Genomic DNA, 16,937 nt, shown 5'->3' with positions numbered 1-16,937 from the left:
CTTCATCCCAGTAATTTTCTTAATAACCCTATCTCAGTATCTGGAAGTGCACGCCACAATCTATGCGTTATGTTCCAACGGATGACTGGTACCAAGGCAGTGCTGTGCAGTCGCATATTTAACCGAATGTTGTAAGCGTGTACAACTCTTATGATCTATACACTGGTCCTCCACGATCCTAATCGTCTGACCGATGTATGACGTGCCACAAATGCAAGTGATATGATAGTTACGCAAGCTTTGATCATCCATCAAGACCATAGAAAGCTCCTAATTTTAGATGATGGTAGAAAAACACCCTTCACACTGTGTTTCCTCAGGATACTACCAATCCTATTGGAAATGATACCTGCGTTAGACATTATTCTCATTATTAAACCGATTCGTAGTTGGTATGTAGCACAACGCGTATCTGCTCTGGCTCTCACTATATATATTGTGGTGAAAATTAACCTCATGGTAGGCAAACTCAAAGATAAACTTTTGGAGAGTGACGTGATACGGATCCAATGGACCAAGGAACAAAGTACACCTTCGCGCTGAGCTAAACGGTGACAACTGTCACTCTGAAGATACAAACCAGTGGCAACTGACTTTCGATAAACGGTATGTCACAACCAGTAGCTTCCTACTGGCCTGTACATCAAGGAATGGAAGAACGGCATACTTTACCTCCAACATACTGAAAGCAATATTCGGCTGTACTGAACTGAGATGTTCTAAAGCTGTCCGCCAATACTCACTACCATTAGGTTAAACACCGAACATATCGCGTACATATCTAACAAAGCATGTAGCTTTCAATGCGACTGTCTCCAGAGCACATTCCTCGAAATGTTCGACTAGAAGATTAGCACAGTACTTCACAAAAGGCTCCACATGACAACCCATCTGTAGAACTTGACATTGAGTAAAAGGTAAGTGGAAGTTAAAACGTGTTGAAAAACCATTGGTTAATATCTGTTTTTCTGACAGATTGTTAAGCAATGTATTTGAGTAACACATAAAAGTAAGTAATGTTTCGTGTGTTGTTGAAAGGGATGAATGTACACATGTTACCACGACTGGGTGTTTGTGTTGTCCTCACCATTTCCTCCTCCTGTGTAAAAATTGCGACTTTGAACAGGCGCTGATGGCCGCACAGTTGAGCGCTCCACAAACCAAACATCATATATTTCACCGTGTCCCTAATACTCTCAGTACCTTCCAAAGACACTGCACGTAAATTGTTTCGCTTTGCATAAGTTTCAAATAGAGTACAGGTACTCAAAATTTTCTTCTCCTGGAAACAACACACTCTAAAATTTAGTTAATATAACTTTGAATCAACCTCGTAAGACGTGTGGGGCATTGCTTGGCCGCAGGCCGAAGTTGCAGCGAGAAGCACACACCTGTGGAATCGCGGTCTGCGTGCGGCCTGTTAGGACTTTCGCGCTCCTGCTCAAACCAGCAGCGACTGAAAAGCTTATGTATTCGAGAAGCGTTGCTCAGCTGTTAAATTATTTTACGATTATTACAACATAACAGCTTACTCCATTTTCGAGAGGATTTGAAGTTGGAAACTAGATACGTCAGGGTCTCCGTACTGTTTCCCGGTGAAGTGTCAATGTCGCCTAGTACGATTCGAACTTCACGTTATCTGGAATTGCTGAATATAACAATAAACGTATAAGTCAGTTTAGATAAATAAATTAATACCTTTTGGAAACCACAGTATCCAGTGGGAGTGGAGCAATAATCGAGCACTGTAGCGTAGCTGTTAAAGACACTGAGTTTGCATACGAGAGTATGGCCGATGAAACGAACGAAATTTAAGTTTTCCATAGGTGTCCTAAATCATTTACGGCAATAGCGGGATGATTTCTCTCTAGGAAATGGTCGATTTCCTTCCCAATACTTGCAAAACCCGAGCCTGTGTAATGACCTAATTCCCGATGGGGTGTTATATCCTAAGTTTCCTTCCTTCCTTCAGGTGTTTCGATTATTATTACAAGCAGAAACCTTTTTCAGCGTCAGTGTAATTGGATTTGAAGGTTACAGCAACATATATATGAGAATCCTAACACAGCAAACACAAGATTAAGAATGTTCACAATGTAAAGCAGACTATGAGAGAAAGCCTTCTAAAACTGAATATTAGTATAAAGTTACTTATATACTGGTCTAGATGAACTAGACGTATATCAGAAGTAGAATAGATGACGCCCACCTGCAAACACTGCGAGAATGGTAGTTATAGCTCGTAATTAGTTCATCTTAGTGATTATTACTTGACTCTAGTTAATACCGCTTTAAATAAAAAAGATAGTAAAATTGTATCTGACGTAACAATCAGATTTAAAGTAATGTTACGGCAATCGTTGATGCAGAACATCTAAATAGTATATCCAACTGCAGGCGGTTAAATTTGACAAATAACGTTCATTGTTCTTAGTATCACAAAAAATTTCGCAGTCTGGCGATAAACTCTACGCAATTAAGTCAACTGAAGTTAAACTCGAGAACCCAATATAGAGGCTGACAAACATTGACCACTGGGGAAAATCCCATCTGAACTGATGTTAAAAGTTACAAAGTGTCGCAACCGACGATGCGAAAATTTCTGTCACCGAAAAGCAGCCTGATCAAAACTCAGCCTAGCACATGTCTTGCCGCTACCAGTCTGTCTCAAACGATGTGAAGGCGTAAGATGGCCACCGCCTTTTTAAGCCTTCGACCCACCGCTGCCTGGGAAACCCAAGCCTCTACGTCAGTTAATGGCTTCATGCTATCACTAGACGCTCTTACAACTTTTTTGTATGACGGGCGATCCAGAATTTTCCGTTTGAGGACGTTGCTGCAGCATAAATGCAACCCAGGGCGACTCTGATTCGTGTATGTAAGGGTTACTGTGGCCGTCGAAAAGAAAATTTTTGATCTCCCGTTAGACAGGGTGGTCCATTGACAGTGACCGGGCCAAATATCTCACGAAATAAGCTTCAAACGAGAAAACTACAAAGAATGAAACTTCTCAGGCCTGGAGGGGGAAACCACATAGCGCTATGGTTGGCCCGCTACATGACGCTGCCATAGGTCAAACGGATATCAACTGCGCTTTTTTTAAAATAGGAACCCCCATTTTTATTACATATTCGTGTAGTACGTAAAGAAATATGAATGTTTTAGTTGGACCACTTTTTTCGCTTTGTGATAGATGGCGCTGTAATAGTCACAAACACATGGCTCACAATTTTAGACGAACAGTTGGTAACAGGTAGGTTTTTTAAGTTAAAACACAGAATTTAGGTACGTTTTAACATTTTATTTCGGTTGTTTCAATGTGATACACGTACCTTTGTGAACTTATCATTTCTGAGAACCCATGCTGTTACAGCGTGCTTACCTGTAAATACCACATTAATACAATAAATGCTCAAAATGATGTCCGTCAACCTCAATGCGTTTGGCAATACGTGTAATGACATTCCTCTCAACAGTGAGTAGTTCGCATTCCGTAATGTTCACACATGCTTTGACAATGCGCTGACGCATGTTGTCTGACGTTGTCGGTCGATCACGATAGCAAATATCCTTCAACTTTCCCCACAGAGAGAAATCCGGGGACGTCAGATCCGGTGAACGTGCGGGCCATGGTATGGTGCTTCGACGACCAATGCACCTGTCATGAAATATGCTATTCAATACCGCTTCAACCGCACGCTAGCTATGTGCCGGACATTGATCATGTTGGAAAGACATCGCCATTTTGTTGTGCAGTGAAACATCTTGTAATAACATCGGTAGAATATTACGCTGGAAATCAGCATACATTATACCATTTAGAATGCCATCGATAAAATGGGAGCCAATTTTCCTTCCTCCCATAATGCCGCAGCATACATTAACCCGCCAAGATCGCTGATGTTCCACTTGTCGCAGCCATCGTGGATTTTCCGTTGCCCAATAGTGCATGTTATTCCGGTTTACGTTACCGCTGTTAGTGAATGACGCTTCGTCGCTAAATAGAACGCGTGCAAAAAATCTGTCATCGTCCTGTAATTTCACTTGTGCCCAGTGGCTGAACTGTACACGACGTTCAAAGTGGTTTCTATGCAATTCCTGGTGTATAGAAATATGGTACGGATGCAATCGATGTTAATGTATCATTCTCAACACCGACGTTTTTGAGATTCCCGACTGACGTGCAGTTTGTCTGCTACTGATGTGCGTATTAGCCGCGACAGCAACTAAAACACATACTTGGGCATCAACATTTGTTGCAGGTCGTGGTTGACGTTCCACATGTGGCTCAACACTTCCCGTTTCCTTAAATAATGTAACTATCAGGCGAACGGTCCTGACACTTGGATGATGTCGTCCAGGATACCGAGCAGCATACATAGCACACGCCCGTTGGGCATTTTGATCACAATAGCCATAGATCAACACGATATCGACCTTCTCCGCAATTCGTAAACGGTCCATTTTATCACGAAGCAAATACCGTCTGCACTGGCGGAATGTTACGTGATACCACGTACTTATACGTTTGTGACTGTGACAGCGGCATCTATCACAAAGCTAAAAACGTGGTCCAACTAAAACATTCATATTTCTTTACGTGCTACACAAATGTGTAATAAAAATGGGGATTCCTATTTTTAAAAAAGCGCAGTTGATATCCGTTTGACCTATGGCAGCGCCATATAGCGGGGAAACCATAGCGCCATCTGGTTTCCCCCTACAATCGAGACAAGTTTCGTTCTTTGTAGTTTTTTCGTTTGACGCTTACTTCGTGAGATATTTGGCCCGGTCACTATCAATGGACCACCCTGTATATAAATGCTACTGAAAATGTGAAAGCAGCATTAGATGCGTGCTAAACACCTAATCAAATCTGACGTCTTGAGCTGCATTCTACATGCAGTAGCTTTTCCACAAATAAGTGTTAAACGACTGCAAATTCTAGCAACAATACAATAATTCATTGTATCTGTGCTTTCTCTAAGTACAGTGTTTACATATATGCACCTTTATCTTAAGGGAATTTTCTTGCTCTTTCCACTGCTTAATGAAAATGAAGATAACTGTAATCAGTTTAGAATAATACACAGAACTATACAAATTTATGAACAATTAACAACAGGCTCATTTAAAACTTTAAGTATTACAATCTAAATGTTATACGAGGTGTGCAATCACGTCTGACCACACATAAAGTCTTGCTGTTGGTGTAGCCGTCACGGGTAAAACGATATCCTGAGTTTAATCAGACGTTCAGTTAAAATATCTTTCACATGTTAAGTAATTACGTTATGGAACATGTGAATAGCTCATTCGATGGGCATTGATGAGCTCTACAAATTGGTAGGTTGATCTATTTTGTGTAACGAAAATATTGTTGTTAATTATTTATTGGATTTAATTAAACGAATCTGCTCTGCGCTGTATCTTTCCACACAGACATAATCTCTAGAGTATATCTGAAGATCAACAGAATCGTATTTACTTCCCCTTTGAAACGACGTGTTGTGCTTTTCTGTATCTGAAGCAGTTTGCTCTGCATGTGCACAAACGTGAAAGGGTAGATTTGTCCCTTTCTGTCCACCTCCAGGAGTAAATGATGTCACGTCAACAGTGTTCATATCTGACAGTAGCATATGTGGTCCCCTAGCCTCACTGCTCTGCCCAGCCAAGGCGGCTTTAGCTGCTATCGCGCTAAGGGCGCTCGCCTAGCTCCCGCGATGCAAGCGTGCGATACACCAATATTAATCACCACTGTTCGTGTATGACAAGTAGTATTACAACAAGACTTTGCGAGTAGGAAACTACTAGCTAGTGGTGACAAGGGTACACTTAATAGAATCAAACAACTGTTAAATCAAACTTGACTGCGTATGTATGTATGTATGTATGGATCGATGTATTTTTGTTTGTACAGGCGATAGACAAAATAATGCCAACAGCGGTAGTAATGGGATGCTTGTGTCTGACGGTCAACAACGCAGGTAATGCACGTGTCGCGCTGGACTGTGCGTGTTAATTGCGGACTAGTCATCAGCGCAGATTGTTTACGAGCAGTGCACACTTCGTATTTGCACTCAGAGGCCGAGGTCGACGTGCATTTTAAGACCTAACAGAGTTCCAAAGAGGCAGATTCTGGGGGCCCGATTAGCTGGAGAATCAGTAACCAAGACAGCCAACTTATTGAATGTTTCATGAGTAATTGTTTCCACAGTCATGACAACCTACACAAAACACGGAAATGGTTCAAATGGCTCTGAGCACTTGGGACTTAACTGCTGTGGTCATCAGTCCCCTAGAACTTAGAACTACTTAAACCTAACTAACCTAAGGACATCACACACATCCATGCCCGAGGCAGGATTCGAACCTGCGACCGTAGCAGTCGCACGGTTCCGGACTGCGCGCCTAGAACCGCGAGACCACCGCTGCCGGCAAAACACGGAAAGACATAATCATGTAAACGTAATAGTGGGCGCAAATCAAAACTAAATGACAGATCGTCGGACGCTAACACTAATTCTGTCAAAACCACACAAAACTACGACGACTAAAGAGACTGCAGAGCTCAATAGCCATCTTAGAGACCCCGTATCTATCGACACTGTGCGCCGGGAACTCCATAAAGCGAATATTCATGGACGAGCTGCTATACGGAAACCATTAGTGACGACAACCAACGCAAAGAATCCTAGAACGTGGTGTGAGAAGCATAAATCCTGGACGGCTGATCGGTGGAAACACGTCATATGGCCCGACGAGTCAAGGTTCTATCTTCGTACATCCGTAGTTGGAATGGAGGAAAGTGGGACGTCAGCTGGTATACATTTATATTAAAAATGAACAAATTCCTCCAGCTGTATTTAAGGTGTCGATTTTATTTGGGCAACTAGTTTCAACGTTGTAAAAACATAATCTTCGGTCCCATACACTTTTTACGTCAACTGCGTGCGGCTGATACAAGAAGTCAGTGTTGAGATATGGACATGCTTCGTGTGGAAGGTGGTTAACTACCTTATGTATGGACCTGAAGATGACGTTGTTACAGCGTTGAAACTGGTTGCCAAAATAAAATCGACACTTTAAATACAGCTGGAGGAATTTCTTCATTTTTAATAAAAAGTCAAGGTTTTCGTTATTTCCAGCATCGGACCGGGTTTACGTCTGGAGAACGGTAAAGGAAGCGTATAATCATGGTTGCTTGATTCCAACGATGAAGCATGACGGTGAAAGTGTGATGCTGTGAGCAGCCATATCATGGTGTTTTGCTGGTTTCACCATTACTCTCAAAGGCTATGTTGCAGCCAACGATTATCTGAACATTTTAGGTGATCACATGCACCCCATGATTCAAATGTACTTCCCCAACAATAATGCCATATATTAGGACGATAATGCACCCATTCACGCAGCCAGGACAGTACAATCGTGGTATGAGGCTTGCAACTGAACTGCAACGTCTTCCGTCGCCAACACAGTCCCTGGACGTGTACACTATCGAACACTTGTGGGCGGTTTTCGAGCGCAGACTCCGGAGCAGATTTCCGCCTCCCAAGTCGCTACAGGAGTTAGAAGAAGTTCTGATCCAAGAGTGGCGTAACATTCCACTGGGGATTATACAATGATTATATGTCAGTATTCTAAGAAAAATTCCTGCTGTATTACGGGCAAATGGGCTCCAATCCCTTATTAATAAATCACCTGTACGTTCTTAGTTCTTAACGAGAGAGCAATGACACTACACTAATTTCCTAAATTTTCTGATGCCCTTGGTAGTACAAAGTTTCTGACAATATTCATTGCTTGCTGTTTAATTTCGAATTGTGTATGAGACCACGAACAGTATAACATATAACATTCTCAATAGTCGTAAACAAATCCGTTCAAGCAAAACTAAAAGCGGAAACTGGCGTATCGTCACAGGAAATGAATCCCTAAAAAATACTAGAATGATCCAAATGCTTTTGTTAGGTGTTCAAAAAAATGGTTGAAATGGCTCTGAGCACTATGGGACTTAACATCTGAGGTCATCAGTCCCCCAGAACTTAGAACTACTTAAACCTAGCTAACCTAAGGACATCACACACATCCATGACCCAGGCAGGATTCGAACCTGCGATCGTAGCAGTCGCGTAGTTTCGGACTGAAGCGCCTAGAAACGCTCAGCCACCGCGGCCGGCGGACGTTAGGCGTTCAGAACACTATGAATTTTCTGACCGTGGCTATTGGCACAGTACTTTTCAACGTTAGATATTTAACAGAAGTTATTTCCAATTACAAGTGACGAGAACAGCCTTCGTGTTAGAGGCGCCGTTTGACCCAGTACAGACTGGCCGCAGCTTCCCGTTTGATTCTTCTTTGTTTAAAGTTCTTTCGGTTTGCTGGCTGAATGTGCTGCCCACAACTGCACTGTCAGCTACGATACAAGGTGGTGAAAAAGCACCTGATAAAGAGGTCAAAGTAGGCTAGAGGACGCCAAATCTAGCGAAATTTTCCAGATAACGGTAGTTCGAAGATGAATCGCTTTGGCGCTATGGCCAAAAAACGACAGCCAATCGACGACAAGAGCGCAGAATCCAACGCCCGTGAAGAGCGGGCCGTAGATATTTGTGAGGCCGAGAGAATCATTCGCAATGTGGCAGCAATTTTCGAGGCAGTGCGCCAATCATTTCTTCGACGCTATCAATTTTATAGCAACGTCGGAGACATGCATTTCGAAAATTTGGTGTTATAAATACAATTAGATAAAAAAGTGTTTAATATTTAGTTTTTCCCGTTGTCGTAGTCCACACTCACTTATCTCCTGTAATCATTAGAATAAACTGTGTACATAATTCAGAACAATGCACATAACATCAACAAATGTAGAATATCTTACTGGATTACTGATTCTGCAAAACAGTTTATTATATTAACAAATAATTGCAATTTCGGTATTTTTTGAGTAGCTGACTCCATAGTAAAGCTTTTTCTTGTTGTTGTTGTTGTTGTTGTTGTTGTGGTCTTCAGTCCAGAGACTGTTTGAAGCAGCTCTCCATGCTACCCTATCCTGTGCAAGCTTGTTCACCTCCCAGTACCTAGTGCAACCTACATCCTTCTGAATCTGTTTAGTGTACTCATCCCTTGGTCACCGTCTACGATTTTTTCCCTCCTCGCTGCCCTCCAATACTAAATTGGTGATCCCTTGATGCCTCAGAATATGCCCTACCAACCGATCCCTTCTTCTAGTCAAGTTGTGCCACAAATTTCTCTTCTCCCCAATTCTATTCAATATCTCCTCATTAGTTATGTGATCTACCCATCTAATCTTCAGCATTCTTCTGTAGCACCACATTTCGAAAGCTTCTATTCTCTTCTTGTCTAAACTGTTTATCGTCCACGTTTCACTTCCATACATAAAATAAAAAAAATGGCATCCAGTGTACCCAGCCGTGGATAGTAATTTGAAGCTGCCTAGATTCTAATGCTCACCTGTAACGATAGTATTAAGCTAATTTAATCTGTAAGTGTACTCTTTAACATGACATGTATTACACGTAAAGACTTCTACGATGTGTAATGCTCAGGACGATCACCAGTGGTCTTTTAATCGAATACCATAAATCTGATTGAAATGCCACCTGCGTTCTGTAACTATACAATCAGTTACACTCTTATCCAGCAGAGCGTAAACTGCAGTAGCAACATCCCAAGTACCCTCAACAGACTGCAAGTAAATCCGTCTCTGATGACCTCGTCGCCGACGGGACGTGATATCCTAGTGTTCCTTCCTCTGTACGTCAACAGGTGAGCATGTGTCACCCGCTCACTGCTGCCAACATATTCCTACCTCAGCGAGCACGTAAATAAAAAGTGCAAATATAAAACAACAGGGCAGCCGCGTGTGCAGGATTGGCCGGCGGCAGCGGCCGGTCCCTTGAAGCGGCGCTTCCTGGTGCCGCCTGCAACACGGGCCGACAACCCACGTGTCGAGGCCGCGGAAGCGGCGCGCGCCCAGTCGCCCGGCAGGCTTCAGGTCTGTGGCGCACGCTCCCCTCTCCTCCCTTTTGTTTGCACGTCAGCTAAACGACATTCTTTCTCAACTGCGATTTCCATTTGACTTTAGTGCTTATCCTTGCATACACTAACATGGGGTCGGCCTTTTTCACAAAACAACAACGAAAACTCACGTTCATTGCCGTGCGTCACTTCTATACCAGTTTCCGTCTGACGCAATTTGGTTGAATGTGATTTGTACTGGAGAAAAATACGTTTTAAGGACGACCTTACATCCACGGCCTAGTGCGTGAAAAAGTTGCGAAATTTCGGTAAACACTGAAGGAAAAGTAATTCATTCAAATATAGCCCTAATAAGCAAGTAGTTACCTGCAATAAATTAAGAACATAACAAGCACTGTGCCTCATTTCTAATGCAACCATGCACGTAATACGATTAGCAAGGAGCACCTCGAGATTATAGAGAGACGTGAAAGAAATTTTAATTGCCTGAGGAGTATTCAACTGGCACTTAACATAGGAAACAAGCGGACGCGCCGATTTATTAATTCGGTAACCAAATGGTTCAAATGGCTCTGAGCACTATGGGACTTAACATCTGAGGTCAGCAGTCCCCTATAACGTACAACTACTTTAACCTAACTAACCTAAGGACATCACACACATCCATGCCCGAGGCAGGATTCGAACCTGCAACCGTAGCGGTCGCGCGGTTCCGGACTGAAGCGCCTAGAACCCCTCGGACAAATCGGCCGGCTTCGGTAGCCAACACCACGGGCGTTTCATTCAGCAAACAGTGAAAAGATTGGTAAATAAGGATTTCATATACAACGTCGATCAAAATGTAAGCACAAATCACGTAACACATGTAATTGTAACAAGAAAAGAGACAATAGAAGTTGAAAAACCTGATAATGAATAATGTCTATTGAAAAAAAGTAAGGAATATGCTGGAGAAAATTTAAAAAAAAGTCCTCGCGATCTCACACATTGATTGACAATAAAACCGTACGAAGAATAAACAATAAGATGATAGAATGTACTCCAGTAATATCAAAAGATGACATTATTAACACTGTTGTAATTCTTAAGGGAAACATTTATGATTTATGAGTTGCTATGGATTACGTCGAAGGAAATGGTCTATTGACACATAGTCAACATGGGTGTTAGAAAACATGGTTCCTGTGAAACACAACTAGCTCTTTGTTCACATGAAGTGCTGAGTGCTATTGACAAGGGATTTCAGATGGATTTCGTATCCCTGGATTTCCGGAAGGCTTTTGACACTGTACCCCACAAGCGGCTCGCAGTAAAATTGCGTACTTATGGAGTATTGTCTCAGTTATGTGACTGGATTTGCGTTTTCCTGTCAGAGAGTCACAGTTCGTAGTAACTGACGGAAAGTCATCGAGTAAAACAGAAGTGAATTCAGGCGTTCCCCAAGATAGTGTTATAGGCCCTTTGCTGTTCCCTAGCTATATAAACGATTTGGGAGACAATCTCAGCAGCCGTCTTAGCTTGTTTGCAGATGACGCTGTCGTTCAAATGGCGCTGAGCACTATAGGAATTAACTGCTGAGGTCATCAGTCCCGTAGAACTTAGAACTACTTAAACCTAACTAACCTAAGGACATCACACACTTCCATGCCTACGGCAGTATTCGAACCTGCGACTGTAGCGGTTGCGCGGTTCCAGACTGTAGCGCCTAAAACCGCTCGGCCACTCCGGCCGGCGACGCTGTCGTTATCGACTAATGAAGTCATCAGAAGATCAAAACAAACTACATAACTATTTAGAAAAAATATCTGAACTGTGGAAAAGTGGCAGTTGACCCTAAATACGAAAAGTGTGAGGTCATCCACATGATTGCTAAAAGGAACTTGTTAAACTTCGGTTACAAGATAATTCAGTATAATCTAAAAGATGTAAATTAAACTAAATACCTAGGTATTACAATTGCGAACAACTTAAATTGGAAGCAACACATAGAAAGTGTTGTGGGGAAGGCTAACCAAAGGCTGCGTTTCATTGGCAGGACACTTAGAAAATGTAACAGACCTATTAAAGAGACTGCCTTCACTATGATTGTCTGTCCTCTTTTGGAATACTGCTGCGCGGTGTGGGACCCTTACCAGGTAGGACTGACGGAGTACACCGAAAAAGTTCAATGAAAGGCAGCACGTTTTGTATTATCGAGAAATATGGGAGAGTGTGTCACAGAAATGATACAGGACTTGGGCTGGAAATCATTAAAAGAAAGGCGTTTTTCGTCGCGACGGAATCTTCTCACGAAATTCCAATCACCGACTTTCTCCTCCGAATGCGAAAATATTTTGTTGATACCGACCTACATATGGCGGAACGATCACCACGATAAAGTAAGGGAAATCAGAGCTCGTACGGAAAGATATAGGTGTTCATTCTTTCAGCGCGCTATACGAGATTGGAATAATAGAGAATTGTGAAGGTGGTTCGATGGACCCTCTGCCAGGCACTTACATCTGATTTGCAGAGTATCCATGTAGATGTAGATGTAGATCAACAAGACAGGAGTATATTTTTACAACAACATAGTAAAATTATTTATAATTCACAAATCTGAAGCAAAAGGAAACGTTTTCCGTAACAGACGACACCACCTACAAACTAAAAAAGAGAATATAGCTGATTGTACATGAAACAATCATTCTCCACGCCTAGTGAATTCAGAAAAATTAATAATAAAGACAACAACACGAAGTCTATAGTCAATTCAAGAAATAGTACTGGCCATCACTCACGGCAAATTGAATGCTCAAAAACTTTTGGATGATAATTTGTAATTAGCAGCTATAGTGCTTTCCATAATCAACAGATATAATGCAGCAAATGACATCCATAGAAAAAAAAAACAACTTGCTGGCGAACGTCGAACAGTACCATCACATGTAACAAACCCTAAGTGAAGAGCGCATGGCTGCTAAAAACAGAAAGTCATAAAATACAAAAAGCTTTCAACTGCTGAAATAACAGAACGGATTGGTCTTCTGGACTTGTATCTCAGCTACAGTTATTTCTTCCTGAACAATAACAATTACAAACAGGAAAAATGACTGGAGAAAGGATGTTTCATATTGAGCCGCGTGGTCTAGGGCGCCTTGCCACGGTCCGCGCGGCTCCCCCCTTTGGAGGTTCGAGTCCTCCCTCGGGCTCGGGTGTGTGTGTTGTCCCTAACGTAAGTTAGTTTAAGTTAGATTAAGTAGAGCCTAAGCTTAGGGACCGATGACCTCAGCAGTTTGGTCCCATAAGGCCTTACCACAAATTTCCAAAGTTTCATATAGAAAAATTATTCCAGAAATGTTCCTCAACCCCCATGCTAAAGGTTGTGCATCTGTGGTATCGCACCCATTGAGAGGAGCTTGTATCACAGAGTTGAAGCTCCCAGACTTGCTAATGAGATACTGAAATTATTCACTTATAAAAAAAGCATCAGTCACAATATTTATGTCTATAGGAATCTCAGCAAAACAGGCAACAACTTAAACATAAAAACATACCCCCAAAAACCACGAATTTGCAGCCTACAGCTTAAGTGTGCAATCTTCAGATCACTTTTGAACTGACCATGCAGTTCGCATAACAGCAATGAATACAGGAATGGTCAGAGTAATATAATTACTCAACTGAAAAAATACATTTTAATTCCGACGACAGTGACGCAGAACGTCTTTTCATAACATTACTAGCTAACAAAGCCAGAATTGCTAAGGTATTCATTTTGACAATTTTCTATCAGAAACGGAAAAAAATGAACTGTTTTTGTAGTGAAACACCGAAAAAAATTTCATTTTCATGTATTCGTGAGTACACCATGGAAATTATGACAGTCTTGCAAAGACGTTTGCTTTAAGTACAAATGTATAAGCACAGTATCCAATGTCTGTACGCTGGGCGCAGCTGCTTCGTGTCTTCAGTGCGCGATGTTGTAAACGCCTCTGTGGCAACGGCTCTACATAGCTCTACAGACGGCTATAGGTTTTGCCTACAGCTGCTTGCGCTTCGCAGTTAAAAGTTGTAAAAACCGCTGCCATCTGGGCAGCTCAACTGTAGGTGTGACTCAACTGTAGGTGTGCCTTAGTAGTGAAGAATAAATGGATGAAAACTTGATTCATGATAAGGCATTTTTTCACGTATATTAGTATTTATGATGACAAGTCTCTGTCTAGTGTCCAAAAGCAAGCAACAAATCTCAGTTTCACCATCCCATGTCTAATACACGATATAGTCATAAAAGCTGTCAAGAGATGTCCGTACGACCGTGTTCTGCCGGAAGATGGCATTTCGATCGACGGAAAACCGCTCAACGATGAGGCCAGGGCACCTATCAAACGGAGTAGCGTTTGCCACAATCGCTGTGTGCACAGTCATAGACGGTTCAGTATGGCACGGAAAAGATGCCTACCAGATCTTCTGCGGTGGAGGGTCATAGGAAGAATGAAAGCAGGGCAGTCGCTAACTCATGTGGCCTGATTGCTTAATGTCAATTGTTCTGTTGTTCCTCAGATATGGCAACAGTTCAGAGAGACCGAAACTCTATCTCGAAGTCCAGGACAGGGATGACCACGTGAGACATCAGAAAGAGAGAACCATTATACTGGCATCTGACCTCGCAGTATTCACTGGACGTTTTGTATCGAGGCAAACGGCGTAGAGAAGGCTTCAACAGATTGTCCTTTATTGTCGGAGAGCTGCTTTATATGTGCCTCTGACACGTCTTCACAGAAGGCAACTCCTAGAGTGGAGTCGTCAACATGCTGTCTGGACACTCGAACAGTGGGGAATGTTCTTTTCACAGATGAGTCCCGATTTGGTCTGGAGAGTGATCCTCGACGGATTCGCATCTCAACGTAATGTGGAACACGATTTCGAGAACCGAACGAGTGGAAAGAGATAGATATCGTGGAGGACTGTTAACAGTGTGGGCAGTGATTATGTTGACGACTCCAACACGTCTTCATGAAATTGGATGGGTGAATAGGAAGCTTTCATTTCTGTCAGGTATCGTGACGAGATCTTGGGACCTCATGTAAGATTGTTGCGAGGTGCTGTGCGCCCAGACTTCGTAGTGCTGAACGATAATGCTCCACCTCATAGAGTGCGAGTGGTTGACGTTTTCATGGAAACGGAAGATACTGCACGAATGGCGTGGCCAGCTCTATATCCGGATTTGAACCCCATACAGCATGAAAGTGTTGGTAATAAAACTTCCCTATTTAAACTAGACTGAACTGCGTGTGACTGCTTTAGTCTTTAATAAAATATGCATCTGACTGCCTATTTAATTGAACGGAACTTTATCTGACTGCATGAAAATATTGTTGGAAATTTAATACTCAAAATACACATCTGACTGCATGAAAGTTTAGTGGTAAAAACAAATGAAAGTCACCAACCTTCATCTGACGGCGTCTGTGGACTTAGCTCGTGCACTCCTTCCTGTTTAGCCGATAATAAAACATACACTCCTGGAAATGGAAAAAAAAGAACACATTGACACCGGTGTGTCAGACCCACCATACTTGCTCCGGACACTGCGAGAGGGCTGTACAAGCAATGATCACACGCACGGCACAGCGGACACACCAGGAACCGCGGTGTTGGCCGTCGAATGGCCGTCGAATGGCGCTAACTGCGCAGCATTTGTGCACCGCCGCCGTCAGTGTCAGTCAGTTTGCCGTGGCATACGGAGCTCCATCGCAGTCTTTAACACTGGTAGCATGCCGCGACAGCGTGGACGTGAACCGTATGTGCAGTTGACGGACTTTGAGCAAGGGCGTATAGTGGGCATGCGGGAGGCCGGGTGGACGTACCGCCGAATTGCTCAACACGTGGGGCGTGAGGTCTCCACAGAACATCGATGTTGTCGCCAGTGGTCGGCGGAAGGTGCACCTGCCCGTCGACCTGGGACTGGACCGCAGCGACGCACGGATGCACGCCAAGACCGTAGGATCGTACGCAGTGCCGTAGGGGACCGCACCGCCACTTCCCAGCAAATTAGGGACACTGTTGCTCCTGGGGTATCGGCGAGGACCATTCGCAACCGTCTCCATGAAGCTGGGCTACGGTCCCGCACACCGTCTTCCGCTCACGCCCCAACATCGGGCAGCCCGCCTCCAGTGGTGTCGCGACAGGCGTGAATGGAGGGACGAATGGAGACGTGTCGTCTTCAGCGATGAGAGGCACTTCTGCCTTGGTGCAAATGATGGTCGTATGCGTGTTTGGCGCCGTGCAGGTGAGCGCCACAATCAGGACTGCATACGACCGAGGCACACAGGGCCATACCCGGCATCATGGTGTGGGGAGCGATCTCCTATACTGGCCGTACACGTCTGGTGATCGTCGAGGGGACACTGAATAGTGCACGGTACATCCAAACCGTCATCGAACCCATCGTGTTACCATTCCTATACTGGCAAGGGAACTTCCTGTTCCAACAGGACAATGCACGTCCGCATGTATCCCGTGCCACCCAAAGTGCTCTAGAAGTTGTAAGTCAACTACCCTGGCCAGCAAGATCTCCGGATCTGTCCCCCATTGAGCATGTTTGGGACTGGATGAAGCGTCGTCTCACGCGGTCTGCACGTCCAGCACGAACGCTGGTCGGTCCAACTGAGGCGCAAGGTGGAAATAGCATGGCAAGCCGTTCCACAGGACTACATCCAGCATCTCTACGATCGTCTCCATGGGAGAATAGCAGCCTGCATTGCTGCGAAAGGTGGATATACACTGTACTAGTGCCGACATTGTGCATGCTCTGTTGCCTGTGTCTATGTGCCTGTGGTTCTGTCAGTGTGATCATGTGATGTATCTGACCCCAGAAATGTGTCAATAAAGTTTCCCCTTCCTGGGACAATGAATTGACAGTGTTCTTATTTCAATTTCCAGGAGTGTATATT

The sequence above is a fragment of the Schistocerca gregaria genome, chromosome 2 (assembly GCF_023897955.1).
Source record: "Schistocerca gregaria isolate iqSchGreg1 chromosome 2, iqSchGreg1.2, whole genome shotgun sequence".
Classification (NCBI taxonomy): Eukaryota; Metazoa; Arthropoda; class Insecta; order Orthoptera; family Acrididae; genus Schistocerca; species Schistocerca gregaria.
Note: the sequence above shows the minus strand (reverse complement) of the source record.